Source organism: Solea solea, chromosome 2, assembly GCF_958295425.1.
Source record: "Solea solea chromosome 2, fSolSol10.1, whole genome shotgun sequence".
NCBI classification, from domain to species: domain Eukaryota; kingdom Metazoa; phylum Chordata; class Actinopteri; order Pleuronectiformes; family Soleidae; genus Solea; species Solea solea.
The window spans coordinates 3,610,568-3,627,400 of NC_081135.1; positions in this window are offsets into that span (position 1 = coordinate 3,610,568).

Here is a 16,833-nt window from a genome sequence, read left to right on the forward strand (position 1 = left end):
TGTTCTCTTTTACCAGAGAAGCAGAAGCTGCTGCTCCAGTCTGTGATTCTGCTCCTTCTTTAAAGGCTGTTTTTTTTTCACATTTAGATTTAAATAAAATTATATTAGTCTACATCAAAGCAGCCGAACACAGGATTTCTGTGGTGATCGACTTTAAGCCGGAGACCATGGATGCGTCTCCCCCCCACACCCACACACACACACACACACTCTACAAAAGTGAAGCCAAATAGTCATACATTTCTAGTAGAAAGAGTTAAAAAAATATATATATTAGTAAGTTTTTGGCTTAGCACATGTCTAGGGTTTATGTAGCAATGTAGCGGCCAGCCACCAGGGGGCAATATACTGTATGTGTCATATCCAATCCTTCCTTGCCTGATACGTGCAGCTTTATTCTCAGCTATCAGGATACTCTACGTCACCTTAAAGTATGAAAACATCGGCAAACTAACTCATAAGGTTTCAAAGGTAACAGGAATTAAAGGAGGATTGACATAATCTACACATATTCTGTTCCAGATAAGTGTTCAAGTGCAAACTGAGCATCCTCTGTGTGGCCCCCCCTGTTTGTTTGTGTTTTTTTTACATCGACAGTGAGGAGAAAATGACTCTCCAATGACTCTGGGAACATAGCGACCCAGACATAATTGCAGTCTATGTCGCTAAAGTCACAGTGGGGTGGTTTCAGGAGTTACCGCGGCGTTCATCCCCCCGCGCCTCGCATGTTTCGTGGATTGTGTCAACAAGAGACGTCGTAGTCAAACTTAAATGACAACATCGCTCCTGTGCAGTGATGTGCCCGTGTATGTCATGAAGAGGTATAAAATAAAATTATAAAAACGACTCCCACACGCATGAAGACTTAAATCTGTCCTCTGTGTTGTTTAGAGTTTGCAGATGCAGCTGCACACACTTCACCTCCTCTGCTGTCTTTATAAATCCACACACACACACACAGCGTCATGCTAAGAGTGCAGACAGGACAGCTCTCCCCTTGTGCACGAGACCTTGTTGCTAAGCAACACTGGCCTATGTCAAGGTGTCCCTGCATGAAAGATCAGGCTCTGGGAACACAGAGTGTGTGTGTGTGTGCTTGTATTTGTATCTTTGTGGGGGACATTTTGTCAAATTTGAACCCTAACCCATTTTTAAGGGTTTTAGTGTGAGGGTCTGGATTTAACTGTGATGCTTAAGGTGAGGTTAAGGGGCTAGATAATGTTTTATGTCTATGAGGCATCCTCACTAAGATATAAAAACAAGTTTGTGTGTGTGTGCGTTCTTGTATTTGTAGCTTTGTGAGGACCAAAAACTGTTATGTGAATATTTTTAAAACAGGCACTTTTATTTTGATGTTGTATTAAATACGGTAACAAAAAAACATTACTGCGATATAATTATGGGATATTGTGATGTGATTTTAAGCTGATTTCGGGCTCAGACAGGACGCTGAGTGGCCCCCAGGTCATTGTGGATTTTTCCGACAGCACAAACTATCGGGTAATTACGACAATCCGAAATGTGCTGAAGACCTTTAAGGGTTAGGCACTTTGTTGTGATGGTTGAGGTGAGGGTAAGAGACTAGGGAATGCATTATGTCTGTTAGGTGTCCCCTCTAAGATAGAGGAGACATCATTGTGTGTTTTTGGTGTCATCTGGCCTTAAGGCCTCGTCCCTGTACGATCTTTTCCCCCTCTTCATTCTTAAAAAGTAGTCTACGACGCCTGGTCCTTACAAGGTCAGTGTTTATGCCAGAACAAACACACACAGATCAAATAATAAGAGGTTGCAGCCCATAGTGAAAGAGATGAAGCCAATATATATCCCATTATAGCTCGTTCCCGATTCATTTTTCTTTGTCTTAAGCCATTCGTTAAAGTCCGGCCAGATGGAAGGTGGTGGAGACGTGGAAGGATAATAACGTGCAGATGAAATTGTAGCTACAGATATGACCTCATGTCAGTCTGATGAGTGTGGTCACGGGTGGAACTCGTGCACAGGAAACACTTTTGTTTCTGATTTGTTTGAATGAAAATCAAAGAATCAAAGTCTGAGAGACACAAAAGTCAAACATGTGGCAGCAGTGCACTCATCGATTGATGCCTGAAACAATGTACATGTTCTCATCCTCCCTACATCTCTCTTTCTCATTCCTCTAATTGCAGCCGTAATCCTTCACCAGATTAGAGGCATATATGTGTGTGTGTGTGTGTGGTCTGAATGAACCATGCACAGATTTCTCAGAGATTGAGATTACTGTCATGGGTTAAAAGCAAAAGGATCCAAATCCAATTTTACTCACACTGCCTATGTTTATTCAGCTGATCATTTCCTCCACGACAGAGACTCTGCCTGGTTGATTGTCCTATTCTGACAGTTTTGATACAGCCTGATGAATTAGCTGCGTCTCCTGCCTCTTTAGATTGACGCTGACGTCAGTTTTCCTCTGATATAAATGAGGAAATGTCAATCTGGTAAAGAATGGAGTTTGTGAGCTAAAAATCGTGACTTTTTCTGTTGTGTTTCTCTCGTGGTTGTCATGTGCCATAACTGTAAGCCAAAGCACATTTACTTCGAAATTCAGCGAAAATATCAACGTTAATAACATAATTTGCGATGTCATGATTACTTAACAGTTGTTTTGAGAGAAAATATGATTTGCTGGTGGGATTTAGCAGTGAACGGCTGATGAATACGGTTAATAGCTGCTTTTTGTTGTTGTTGTTTCATTTTAGGTAAAAGTGTCGTTTTGCTCAAGGAAACCAAGGCAGCACAAATGTTGTTGTTTTTTAATTACAGCCTGTTACTGTGGGCGTTTGTCTGTTAGTAAAGCTGTGATGACAATGACTCAGCGATACTGTATAGGCCTTAATAATGACAAACAGATCATTATTTTTGACCTGTCGCTAACGTCTCTCACTTGTTTCCAGTTTTTGGGGACTGGTCACTCCCAGGTTCTGGTTTCCCCTCGAAGGATTCCTCACTGCTTCCTTCTGCAGATAATGTCCTCATTGATTTAGAACTCACATTTTTGGTGTTTTTGTTCTCTGTGGGGATGAAACACGACCTCATGCATTACTAAGTGGCATTAGAGTCATTTCATTTACACTGATCTGAATTCATTATCGTAGCTGGATCTTGAAAGCTTAATTTTATTTTATTTTTTTTTTTTACCACCCAAAGCTTTTCATGTGTGAAACTTCAGCTGAAAATAATGGCATTAAGCTCTTCAGCGCCTCGTCCTCTCAAACCGAGCTGGACGAGTGCTCTTATACTGTTTTGACACATTTCCATTGGTAACTCACTTAATTTTTGAGGAAGTGAGTAAAACATAGGATGAAAAGGGGGAATTGGAGAGAGCAATTCAGCGAAAATCTGACAGAAATGATGTCCTAAAAACCCATCCATCCATCTGGTTGGCTCATCGTGGTGAGCCAATGACAAACGTAGTCATTTAAATGCACTAAAAAAACATTGGATTAGTTGGACAATATTGACGGCACCCCATGGCCAAGAGGAAAGGGATTAGGCTCGTAACCGGAAGGTTGCCAAGGGCTTGGGTGCCCCTGAGGAAGGCACCCAATCCCCCATTGTTGCCCACTGATCCTGGCTTGTGTGTGCTCACTACTGATGTGAAAAAGGGATGCGTTTCCACTAGCGATAGTACCTGGTACTTTCTTTAGTGGCGAAGGTTCCAAGTGAGCTGAAGCGCCAAGCTGCCGGCCACTGATTGGTCAGAGTGCCGTCACAGGAGTTGTGACAGCCGACACAAGAGTCAAGGCGAACAATGCCGAACTGTAGATCAGTTAAAAAGACTTCAAAATCTTAGAAACGTGGCTTAATCTCCAACAATTACCAGGGGAAATGTCTAAAATCTCAATATTTAACAGAGGAGTCTAGCGTATTTAGTGACCATGTCAGACGGAGTCTGTTTCATGCAGCCGTGCAGTGATGACTCCGCCCACGTTGAGCAGGTACTATTTTTGTATTGGAAAACCAACCTGTGCCGTGCCGTGCCGCACTGCACTGCACTGTGCCGTGCCGCACCGTGCCGTGCCGGGACCATAGGTGGAAAAGGGCCATTATTGGTGTGTGTGCAAAAAATACTTTTCTTTTTGTTTTACAACAACAACAAAACAACATCTCTTTTGGTGCTTTCATCGTCATGGCGTTAGTTTTATACAGGAGAACGCCGATGGTGTAGATGTGTTCAACACAGTGTGAGGATGAATCACAGGTGTGTGCGTGCGTGTGTGTGTGTGTGTGTGTTTCTTCTGCCACAACGTAACACATAAACCAGTGAACTATAGTGGACGACAGGCGCCCAGCGGGATTTGAACCCTTAATCTTGCCATTGTTAGTACCTTGTTCCACCCACTGAGCAGAACCTGGCTCTGATTTAGCTGTGTGTGTGTGTGTTACATCTCAGCCCCACAGCACAAATCACGCAACACCACATTGCTCATTCAAGGTGAATCATGTGTTATAGTTAGACACAGAAAATCAAGTTAAACTGACAGTTTGAAGCAGCATCTGTATGTCATGGAGGGGGGAAAGTAACTAAGGAAGGCATTTCTCTGATCCTTTAATTTTCTTCGGTTTATTTTTAGCCTCTTTCTCTGCCTTCATGGTGATTTCAGGGCTTTTTCAATGCACTGCACTTTGAGCATGATGTTCTTGCACATGCATCTTTGTGAGGACCAAACAAACCGAAATATCAACTATACCACAGGAAGTGAGAACATTTAAATATCTGGTTATGCATTAAGACTTGGTTTTAAGGTTAGGATTAGATTTGGGTTTAGAGTTCAGGGATAATGTTAGGTATTTACATATACAGATAGAATTGGATGATAGGAAATGCAAGCAAATAAAAGATGTATCTAAACCTTGGCACGAGAGGTGAGGTGTAATTTTAATTATTTGTTTAATTTTCTACACACTCCAGTCAAAAATCATCAGCTCCACTCCAATTGCACACCCTGGTATATACATTAGAACAGTATTTCTGAGTACCAAGCAGAGGAAGCTCGCGCACCACCGGTGGTTCACGTGCCTCAGTTTGAGAACCATGGATCTACAGTGATTTGTGTCATTTTGCGTGACCTATTTCTGTTCTTTTACTTGACAGATAAACAATGAAAAATTAGGTTTAAATTAAATAAATGACTGGAAAAGCACCTGGAGGATTGTGTCCAGTGGGAGGTGGTGTTGCTGTGGGAGGCTGCGTGTCTCTTATGTCAGAGACAGAGCAGGGTCTGTGTCCATGTAACCGTCACAGTCTGCCTTTCAAGGCTGTTGCTAGTGCAAATATTGGTGTTGTCACGTGTGTATTTGTGTGTGTGTGTGGTGAAGGCTTGTCATAGACGAGTGGAGAGGGGGCTACAACTGATTTGCTTTCATCACAGTCTATGGAAATCATCAAAGACTCCCTCTCTCCCTCCCACGATCCCGCTCTTCACTGTCCACTGTGTGTGTGTGTGTGCACATTGGTAGTTTTCCATGAAGGAAGGTCATGAGGGTCCCAGGGGGAGAGTCTCCACAGACGGGGGAGGAGTCAGAAAAGGAATTCAGTGTGGGTGTGTGTCAGGATGCTTATGATAATGACCAGGAAGAGGGAATGTAACGGGGGAGGGTACAGGTGTGTGTGTGTGTGTGTGTGTGTGTGTGTGAGTGAAATCATGTTGCGCAACAGCAGAAGTGGAAAACTCCAAAGTACAAGTGGGGGCTGTGTGTGTGTGTGTGCGAGTGTGTAGTTGTATTTATAGCTTTGTGAGGACATTTTGACCTTGCATTTTTGTCTGGGCGCGCCACTTTAAAGTGCTTTTTCGGGGGTTAAGGCCTGGTTTTAGGGTTAGGATTAGAATTGGGCTTAGGTTAGAGTTAGGATAAGGGCTATGGTTAGGTACTTAGTTGCAATGGTTAAGGTTAGGGCAGAACCTAATTTCTGAGGAACTGGCAGAAGATAATACAGTGTGTTCAGAAGAATAGCTACACAAACTTGTGCATTTACTTATGTTGATGTCTTTGTGAGGACATTTTGACCTTGTGGGCCCCACAACTTTAAAAGCTTTTTTCAGGGTTGAGACCTGGTGTTTGGGGTAGGTTTAGGCACTTAGTTGTGATGGTTAAAGTTAGTATAAAAAGCTAGGGAAGGCATTACGTCTATGGTGTGTCCTCACTAAGATATAAAAACAAGTTACCTCTGTAGGACTTTGTCTGGCATAAACACTGACCTTGTCAGGACCAATAGTCCTCATGGAGACCCAAACCTGGTCCTATAGTTATGGTTAGTCATTAAATGGTTATATGGTTAAGGTTATAAGTAATGTTTTGTTGAGGCTGTGCCAATGAATGGACGTCAATACAGTGTCCTCAGAAGAATAGCTACACAAACTTGTGTGTGTACTTGTACTTATATCTTTGTGAGGTCCAAAAAAGGGTACAAACCTATCTTTGTGGGGACTTTTTGGGTAAGCCCTGGTTTTAAGGTTGGGGTTAGGTACTTGATGGTTAAGGTGGGGGTATTGGGGCTGATATGTGTCCTCACAAAGATATAAAAACAAGTTTGTCTGTGTGTATTTGTGACATCTTTAGGACCTTTTCTGGCATAAACACTGATCTTGTTAGGACCTTTAGTTCTCATTGAGACCAAAACCTGGTTCTGATGAGGCAGAAACTAATTTCTGAGGACCTGGTAACGTTGGGGAACTTAGATTCAATTTGGTTCTGATTCTGGTTAAGAAGTTAGAAGTAATGTTTTGCTTAGGCTGTGCAAATGAACGGAAGTCAATGCCGTGTCTTCAGCAGAATAGCTGCATATACTGTGTGTGTGGGTGCAGGAAATGAAGTGGTATTGCACACTGGTGATGTCACATGTAAAAGCTGAAACGCACACAGAACTGGCTGGTTCATAACTTTGCTATCAGAGGAAGCAAGAAGTTTGCTCAAGTGCAAAACAAATGGATCTGTGGAGAGACAGAAAGAAGGCGAGAGAGAGATAAGAACACTGGAAGGAAAAAGTGAGGGAGACATACAGTAGATAGACAGATGCAGAGAGAGAGAAATCTTTTGTTTTGAGATTCCGGTGTCCTTTACAAGGACAAGCAGACATGACACTAACGTCATATGAGGAAACTCCTCCTCCTCCTCTTCTGTCCCTTCAACTCCTCCCTCGCCAACTTCCTCTTGTCTGTCCTCTGACTCTCAGCTGTGGTGAAAGAGAAAGCAAGGAAGCGGCTGTATGGAACAATCATGATTCAACAGCATAAAGTTATTTCATGGTTGTGTCAAACTTTTTCTTGAGTTTTAATACAGCTCCAGCAAAGTATGACACACCGTCAGACAGATTTAATTTGATCTAATTTGCACAGAATTGTCAAAAAATAATAACATTTAAAGCCTCCATTTAAAGGCCAAACCTTACTGAACGAAACTACATTGATTCCAAAACCATTACAGTACTATAATATATAGTAAATTCAATTATAATAGTGTGGATAAGTCACCCTTGTCTTTGTTGTCTAAAGAGTTACCGTTAACCGGATGACCTTTGACCCAGTTGCTGATGAGAGGCCCCGTCTCTCTGTGGGGAAGTGAGGGCAGCCTCCAGTCAGTCAGTGACACACTGTTCAGTAATGTCGTGTGTCACAACTTTATAGTTGTCACAGTTTAGGACATTCCTGCATACTTTACTTGCAAAAACAGGCAGCCGTGTTGACTTCAGATTTTCACATTGTCTCTAAAAACTTGCTCGTCAATAGCGGACAAGTTTATTTGGCAGCAACCTAAACAGCCGCAGCCATTTTTCACCTTCAGGCAAAACCCATTCTCTAAACGATTACTTAAATTCAGCTTTGAGGTGAGAATTATACGTCATTTAGTTTTGGTAGACACGGCCTAAATGTAGGTGTAGCAGCGTGTTTACAAGTCTTAATGACAGCGTACGCGACAAAGTGGGCGGCAGAAAGACACGAGGCCTGAGCTGTGGATGCCGAGGAAAGATTTCCCAGCACAGTGAAGCAACACATTTTGTTATATCACAAGTTCACGACTTCCCTACTTGCAATATTTGAATGTTATTTCAACACATTGACACACACACAGAGTGTGCATGATTGATTTGTTTAGCACAGAATGTTGAATACTGGCACACACTAGCCAGCCAGTTTATACAACACTATACAGCTATACATTTAGGGTTGATTTATTAATTTTTGTATATTTATTTTGTGTTTATTTCTTTTCACATTGTAAAAAAAACATACAGTTAAAGTTCCATGAGAGTATGCCTAAAAGATCGCACTCTAGAGGCTTGAAAACAGACATTCTCCAGTGAGAATATTCTAGAAAATGGTTTGATTTTCACACACAAAAGACAAAACTTTTCAATCTCACATAATAATTTCCAATAATTGAAAATACAGGCACAAATGTGAAAAAAAAAGCCAATAATAGTTTGATGAAATGACAACTAAGCTAAGCTACGACAAAAGCTAAGCTACATCTGTGGCTAATGCTTCCCCCGAGTTGCTAGTACACTGCTATGTTTACTGTTAATGACACTTCTTTCTTATTTGCTTCACAGTTCTGTCGCACACATATTACTGGTTAATTTTTATACCACACACGTGTTGCTGCTCTGTTTGTGTGCACAAAATACCATGTAGATCGTTGTTATCGACTGCTGTTGCTAACATTGGCTAGCCCGAGATACGTGTCCATTTCCGACTTCTCAGCTGGAGCTAGTTCTGCCCCCTTATGGTCAACCAGAATAATCATTAGTTGGTGAGATTTCATTGGTCGCCGTGGTGAAAAAACTTGAAAAAAAAAACACCTATTGGAAGCTGTGTCTTGTCAAAATAAAACTGAAACCTGTATGGCTGAACAATGCATGGCTTTAATTTGAAAGGGTGGACACAGGAAGTGTGGTCACACTGTAGTTTGACAGAAGTCACTTTGGCGTTTACGGCTGATGCACTGCTGACGACAAAGCTTAAAGTAAAAATTGTTAGGAACATGGTAATGTTATTCAGTTGAAGTTGAATAAATGCATAAAATGTTTATAAAGTTACTTCTTATTCTTACTCTGCGCCTGCGCCGCTGTAAAATGAATCGATAAGAAATGATTTATAATTTTATGTGGTGGTGTTACAGGTTGATTGAGTGCTGTGTTGAAAATCAACAATATATTCAGTCTACTGTCTGGTCGATCTGACAATTTTCGCTTTAGACATTAATAATTCAAGAGCTCATTATAAAGTATGGCTTTATTCAAACTGAGTATGATGTTCTAATGTATTAAAATTCAACACAATGTTCGGATCCTCTTTGCCGATTGTTCCAATCCATTCACAGTCGGGAAAGCCTGAATTGGAGCACAGTGAACCTGGGGTTGACCTGCAGGCTGTGGAGTTTGTGTGTTTTCTGTTTTCCCGGAACGTTCACTGAATTGAATTAGAATTTTAAAAAACTTCCCACTCACTATTCTCCTATGCTGGTCATCTTTGTTGTGCGTGTTATGTCAGCGGACTTGCTTGCATCCACACTCAGTTCTTTACACATTACAGTGATGCATGCATGAGTGCATACTGAGACCGGGTGAGTGGAGACAGTGGCTCTATTGTTGCTGCTGCCTACAGTGCCTCTTTATCCTCTCTCACTCACTCTCTCATTTTCTGTGCCACTGTGCGCCTCTACTGCACATGGATGAAGGATAAAAGAGTATAAAGTCACTTCTTTATTTGTGTATCTGGTGATTTGTTATGCAGGATTGTATCCACGTCTGTCCCGGCATTTGTTCAGGACGAGTCTCCCTGTGGAGGGGCATCATGCCTATCCCTTGGCAAAGAAACTCACTGTTTATTTCCAGAGTTATAATTAACATTGGCAGCCGAACCTGTTTCTCTCCACAACAGGATGAGCCTCAGTATGAAGATAAAGATAAATGCAGAAATAGCAAAGGACACACAGAGCCCACAGTGTGACTTTAATGAAAGTGATGTTTTGGAAGAATCCTGATATGAAAGATGACCATGTTTTTCATGACCGTGCAGGAATCTTACTGTAAATTCTGCTTCTTCTACTTTTTTTTTATTTTAATTTTATTCTTTATAAGTGACTACATTTAAAAAACACATGATGTGATTCAGGTTTTGAGTTGATATTGTGTCCGAGAGGTTTTAAATACTTTTTTTTCTAGCTTAGACTGTGACCTGTAATTAGAATATTGCAGATGATCACAGTAGAATCAGAATTCTAAAACAAATTATCTTTCTCTTTTTTTTATTCCACTCTTCCTCCTTGCAGCTACACAGTAATCCTCACTGAGATTAGAAGGAATGTGTAAGATCTGAGTGTGTGTGTACTTGTATTTGTTACCTCTTAAGGACCTTCTCTGGGATAAAACCCTGACCTTGTTAGGACCAGTAGTCCTCACAGAGACCAAAACCTGGTCCTAATGGGGAGCTGGTTAAGTATAAGACTAAGATTTGAATAGTGGTTAGGTTAAGGTTATGTATTTTTCTGGTTATAGTCACAATGAATGGCAGTTAATGCAGTGTCCTCAGAAGAATAGCTGCACAAACCCGTGTGTGTGGGTCTGAATAAACGATGCATAGATCTCTCACTGAGATTCTTCTAATCCTTGTCTTCATCGCACAGGTTGAAATAGCAGGATCTAAATCTAGTTTATTTAAACAAGCCTAAAGTTTATTCAAACATGTAACATGTTCCAGCAGCTCACTGATTATTTCTTTCATGACAGAAATGTTTACCAACTCTTCACTGGTTTTCCTCTCTGTGTCTCGTGCAAGTCTTCCTGGTGAGAACAGGGCTCGGGTCAAAGGTTTGCACCAATAAACGGCAGCACAGTCTGTTTCTTTACCGTTTAATATGCTCGTCTTTAATAAAATAAAATAGATGAAAGCTGCAAAAAAGCATTGTGTGGGCCCTGCACTTTGGCTTTGACTCAGTTTTCATATGCCAGTGTTTTCTGGCCAGGCCTCTTGTTTCACATGTGACGTTTCGAGCAGATGGGTCAATGCAAAATGGTGCTAAATTCAAAATGGCTGACTTCCTTTTGGGTTAAGTTAATGTCCGATGTGTTCAGGGTTGGTCTCTTGTGTCACGTAGGAAGTTTCGAGCCAATCAGTCAATATATGGCAAAGTTACAGGGCACTTCCTGTTTTCGTGGCGATTGCTTGAAATTTGCCTTTAAAATTCCGATAGTTGCCATGGCCACGCCCCTCTTGAATCTGCAAGACCTTTTGATAACTTTTGACGTTCTATAACTATATGTTATAACTATAACATTCATCTTTTGATGAATTGACGACTTTTTTGTGTTGCTATGTGCTCAGACAAGTTCGTTCATTTACGAAAAGTGCAAAATCACCAAGATGGACTTCCGGTGAAGTTGAGGCCATGGTCCAAATAGACGTCTTTGTTTGTCTTGGGCTGTAACATGTTTCCACCAAGTTACGTGGAATTTACCGAGCCGTTTTGCACCACTTTGTTTTTAACATATTTCCCTGATTTCATAGCAGTTCTGTTCTGATTTGCGTGACAATTTTCATCCATTTTCACCGACGTTTAGTGCCTCAAAAATACGATTATTTGCGGAGAAAAGAAAGTTCATAAAAGGGCCATGAAAAGTTGCAAATAAATGATTGGAGACGTGTCTCTGGGCAGTAAGAGGAGGGACACCTTTACAATTGTCCAATCTCTTTGCTCTAAGATCAAAGTATGTGTTCATTTTTGGCTTCTCACCGGCTCAGGCTTGGTTTTGTTGACCACAGACCAGATGTGTGAGAGGTTAAACCCGAGACTTTGTTGAGCTTTTGGTCGTCCGGTCATCTTGAAGGAATTCATTTGGCTCCACTAATAAGCGTATGTGTCATCAGATTAGCTGTGGAAATGACATTAGGTGGAGGAACCGTGTAGGATGAGAAGGTCACGGGACCACGAGCCGTACCTGCTGTGACCTCCTATGGTTGTTTATTTGCAGTGGAAGCTTGTTTCCAGATTTCCTAAACATTTTAGTTGTTCTTTAAGAACATTTTAGTGTTAGGAATCAGTTTCTTCTCCTCATATAACTTTATATCTTGACAGAAATGGAGCTGCACAGTAACTTAGCTGTTTTACAGATGATGGAAAATGGCTTTTACATCACATCTGACCTCAGCCTGTGGTAGATTAAATAAGAGAGGCAGCTGAAGATAAAGAGAGCGAACTTTTGTTTGACTTTTCTGTCTTTGTTTTATCAATCAGCCTGGGAAGAGTGTTCTGTTTTCTCTTTCTGTCTTCACTTTTATCTCCAGGAGGAAGACGTTGGACCTTGACACCTTAATATAGTCCCAGTAAATCAAATACAGGGTCAAGAACAAAGCCAGTTAGAAACTGTACCTGTATCATAACTGGTTTTGTTATTTCATCCTGTATTTTATTGGTTGGATGTATGTTTGATGTGTATGATAGTTGTATATGTTTGTGTTGTTATAATCTGTGCTGACTTCTTGGCTGCTCTTGGAAAATGGATTTTTTGAATATCAATAAGGCTTTTTACCTGGTTAAATGAATGATATATATATATATATATATATATATATATATATAAAAATATATATGGTGCTTTTTTTAAGTAAAAGTCTCTGTCTCTGTCCACGCTCCAACACAACCCTGCAATTTTCAAAATAAAAGTCTCCGTCTCTGTTTGTCCACACGCAAACACAACCCTGCAGTTTTCAAAATAAAAGTCTCAGTCGGTTCATCCACACTCAGACACAACAATAAAAGTCCCAGTCTCTGTGCGTCCACGCTCAAACACAGCCGATACTAAAATGTGCCGGCCAGCGATTGCTCAATGGAAAAGTTATGACCGCAAGAATCAACTGAACAATGCCAAACTGTAGGTCACTTAAAAAGACTTAAAAGTCCCGAAAACATACGTTAATCTCCAGCATTTAGCAAGGAAATGTCTAAAATCTCAATATTTAACCCAGTGCTAGAACTTTATCATGGAAAAGTGCCGTTGGAGTTGTTTTTTGGGGGGTTTACGTGGATGTACATTGAGCAAAAACTTTTAAAAACAACAAAGAAAGAGATTAAGTTGTGTTTCTGTGTGGATAAGGCCCTCGAGTCACACATAAGGTATTTGTGCCGCCACTTTTTCTCCTTCAGTTGTTATAGTCTTGAAACGTTTTGAATCCCCCTTTTGTTCCTCCAAAGCCTGCTGCACCCACAACAATCCAAAATATTAAACATTAAACGGCAGTACGTGTCGCTGAACTGAGCATAGAGTTGGGAAGGGGAAAAAAATCCTCCTTTTTAGTTTTTCTCTTCAAGCTTGAGACAAACACCTACGTTGGGAATTTCAAGCAGGTGTGTGAAGTCGCCTTTCAGGAGTTGCAGAAAACGTGTTTTGGTTCTCGGACCGTGTAGCTCAGTAGTACTCTTTGCTGTTCGCTGTGTGTTGCCATGCTTGAAGCACTGGCCGTGGCATTAGCAGTGCTAGTGTTAAGATTGTGTCTAGCAATAATGGTTTTAATGGTTTAGTAACACGTGAGATCAGTAGCATGCGTCTGTATGTCATGTACTGTGTATAAGGCTGGCACTGCAACACTGTGAGGACTCTCTGCACTCTACTTTCCAAATTAGCTGCAATCTTGACTCTCAGCTTGACATGACCGCTGCACTCAGAAGAGGCAGAAAAGAGGGAGGAGTACATGCTAGTTATGAACACTGTGGTGTTTCATAAGAGGCAGAGGAAATAAGTGTGAAGAGTTTAGAGTGAGGGGTAATTTCCCGTGAATTAAGGCACGTTTTTCTCGTAAGGTCCGCCCAACACAGGAAATCTGACTTGAGTTTACAAATGTGGGAGAGAGACACGACGACCCTTGTAACCAATTTTCAATGTTTTAATTCTGAGGCAGCACGGACTACACGATCCAGTCAAGGCGCAGGACCACATGAAATGATTTCAGTGATTTGTGGTCTCACAGAAACTAGCTGTCGTGTGTGCGATGTTTTGTGCTGAGAAACGGGGAAAGAAACTGCGGATCAAGTCAGGGCTGAGACGGAATCGACTTGGCTTGTACGGTTCTAAACAAAACATCTTTGTTACTTCAGGAATCAGGAAGACTCTGATGCGTCCAATGACATTAAAATTGCGTCTGTTAATCCCTCACACTACAGGATGATTTGGCCAGATAATCTGTTCAAATCAGCCTCAAATTGGGCCAGATTAGGACTGAAATCTGGCCAATTATCCTCTAGTGTGGGGCAAGGTTTATGAAAGGTTGTTAAAGTGAATTTTAGGCTTATACAAAATAATCTCCCTTCCCAGAAAACCTTAAATGCATGATTTTTAGGAGTCATCTTGATTACTGTCTATATTTGAGGGTTAAAGCACTGAGTCTTTTGGCTCAGTTACTCTTTACCCCCATGGCCTGATACAAAGCCCACACGACTGTTGACGCCGCACCAGTCAGCTCACGTCACTTTACCCTCACGCATGAGCAATATGATCCCAATCTGAAAGGAGCAGTCAAAAATGCCAAAATGCCTCCTCTGTCCTCTTTCTTGGTGAGGAAGGAGCGGCAAAATCCATCACAGTATAAATAAAGCAAAACTCAAGAGAGTGTAAAATGGAGTTAGTTGTTACTGTAGCAGCTGGAGTCACAGGTTTAGTAGTTGAAGTCTTGTGACGGCTGCTGGCGGAGACAAAAGCTCCTAGTGTGTGCAGGGCTCCACTGAAGGAGGAGGAGGGGGGGACAATTTGACGAGGCTGTCACATGGACGCAAGCATTCAGTGTCCTTTGCAACACTAAACTGGACGTCAACCACGCATGCGGTCCACAGGCTGTGCTTGTGAATGGGAATATTCCAGCGTGACAATGTAGTTTCACCACTCCTTGTTTCTGAGAATTGACGTGAAAGATTAGCAACTTCAGGAACTCAGGGACAAATTTTCCACACTGCACCTGGCCAATGTTATCATGCTTTTCCATCATATTATATATATATATATATATGTACATATACAGATACTAAAATGTGACGTCAACACACTGCCAAGAATCAAAGCGAGCAATGCCCAACTGTAGATCAGTTACAAAGAGTCTGGAGTCTGGTGTATTTAGCATCAGCACTGCTGAAAGCCTTGCGATCGTGAGCTGAAGCACAACCCGTCCAGCCATATTTCAGTTCAGTGACTGTCACTGATGCTAGCCTACAGAGTGCTTCATGGGTCTGCTACCACCTACTTAAATGCTCTCATAAAGGCTTCTGTTACCCATCGACTACCCCGGTCATCAAAGGATTGTCCTCTGGCAGTGCCAACACCCCACACAAGACAATCCAGACTCTTTTCATGTGTCGTTCCATGCTGGTGGAATGACCTACCGAGCGCTACCAGAACAGAGGCGTCCCTGTCTATCTTCAAGAAGCTCTTGTAGACCCAGCTCTTCCAAGAGCATCTTCTGTCCTAACACTTACCTTACCTTATCTCCTTCTGCACTTGGATCCACTTCTGCACTCTCACCCTCTATCAGTCCACTGTTTCTATCTCGTGGAGTTCTTTCCAAGACTACTTCTATGAAGCTTATTGCTCTTTTGTACGTCACATTGGATAAAAGCGTCTGTTAAATCTAAATCTTGTGAGCAAATCTTTTTAATCAACTGATTCTAATGATTCAGTAAACAAAACAGCTGCTTTGACTGCCACGAGTTTGTGTGTTTGAGTCGCACATAAAACGTGCTATGACGTTGAGGAGGTACTATCATTACTATCGAGTAATGGATCACGGCGTGACCGATACCAAACCGAGACAAGTCGAGTAGTGCTAGAACTTTGTCAAGTAAAGGAAAAGCGCCATTAGTTTTATGTGCAGTTACGTCTGATTTAGCAATGCTGGAATGTAATTTATCTTTTCCGATCGATGCGATCTTAATCTGATTCTATGAGGATGTACAATATTATCAGCACCATATTGTTATCAGTAGATATTGACTTTTAAATGTATTATCAATGAATGTCTACATCTGCTGCGACATATGTATGAAAAATGAACAAAAGATTTGAACGATTATTGGCCCAAGAACTCGATATATCGTATATCGACAAGAAGTCCAATATCGTGCCTCCCTAGTTTTTACCCTCTTCCACTGGGTTAATGTATTAATTTAACGTTTAACTTTTGGTTTGATTATTAAAAGTTTTAGAATGAGTCTTAAGACACACGGTCCAAAGTCCATGACCGTTAAGACTCCCACAGTGACTGAGGAGAAGAGTCAAACATTTACCCAGTTCCCTATTTATGGACGTCGAAACCGGCCAAATGATCATTTACTACATTTAGTTCTGTCTGTTGGAGCCAGACGAGATGAAGAGTTTGAGCATTTTTTCAAATTTAGCTGACAATGCAATAAACGGGATTAAAAGGAAAGACCGTGTCACACAGAATCGTGTATAAATAGTGCGCATTGTTCATTTTTTCCTGCAGAGGTTCGGCGATGCCCCGTCTTTGCTTATGTATCATCACATGTAGGTCAGAAAAAGCCTTTTTTCTCACTCACATGGCTGTTTAACAACAATTGACTCGCATCACAGAGTGTGTTTCCCCTAAAAACACTGCTATTACCCATCTGTGCTCGCCACTACAGTGACATCCTAAAGGCCATGTTTTATGTCCTCAGTCCATACACTTGTTTATATATGGCCGAACAATGTTTGGGGGTAAACAAGAGCCTATACAACCGTAATTACACAGCTGAACCCCGCGGCAGTCACGTGACAAACTCTCAGGGTGCCACTTAGACTTAATCACACTTTGG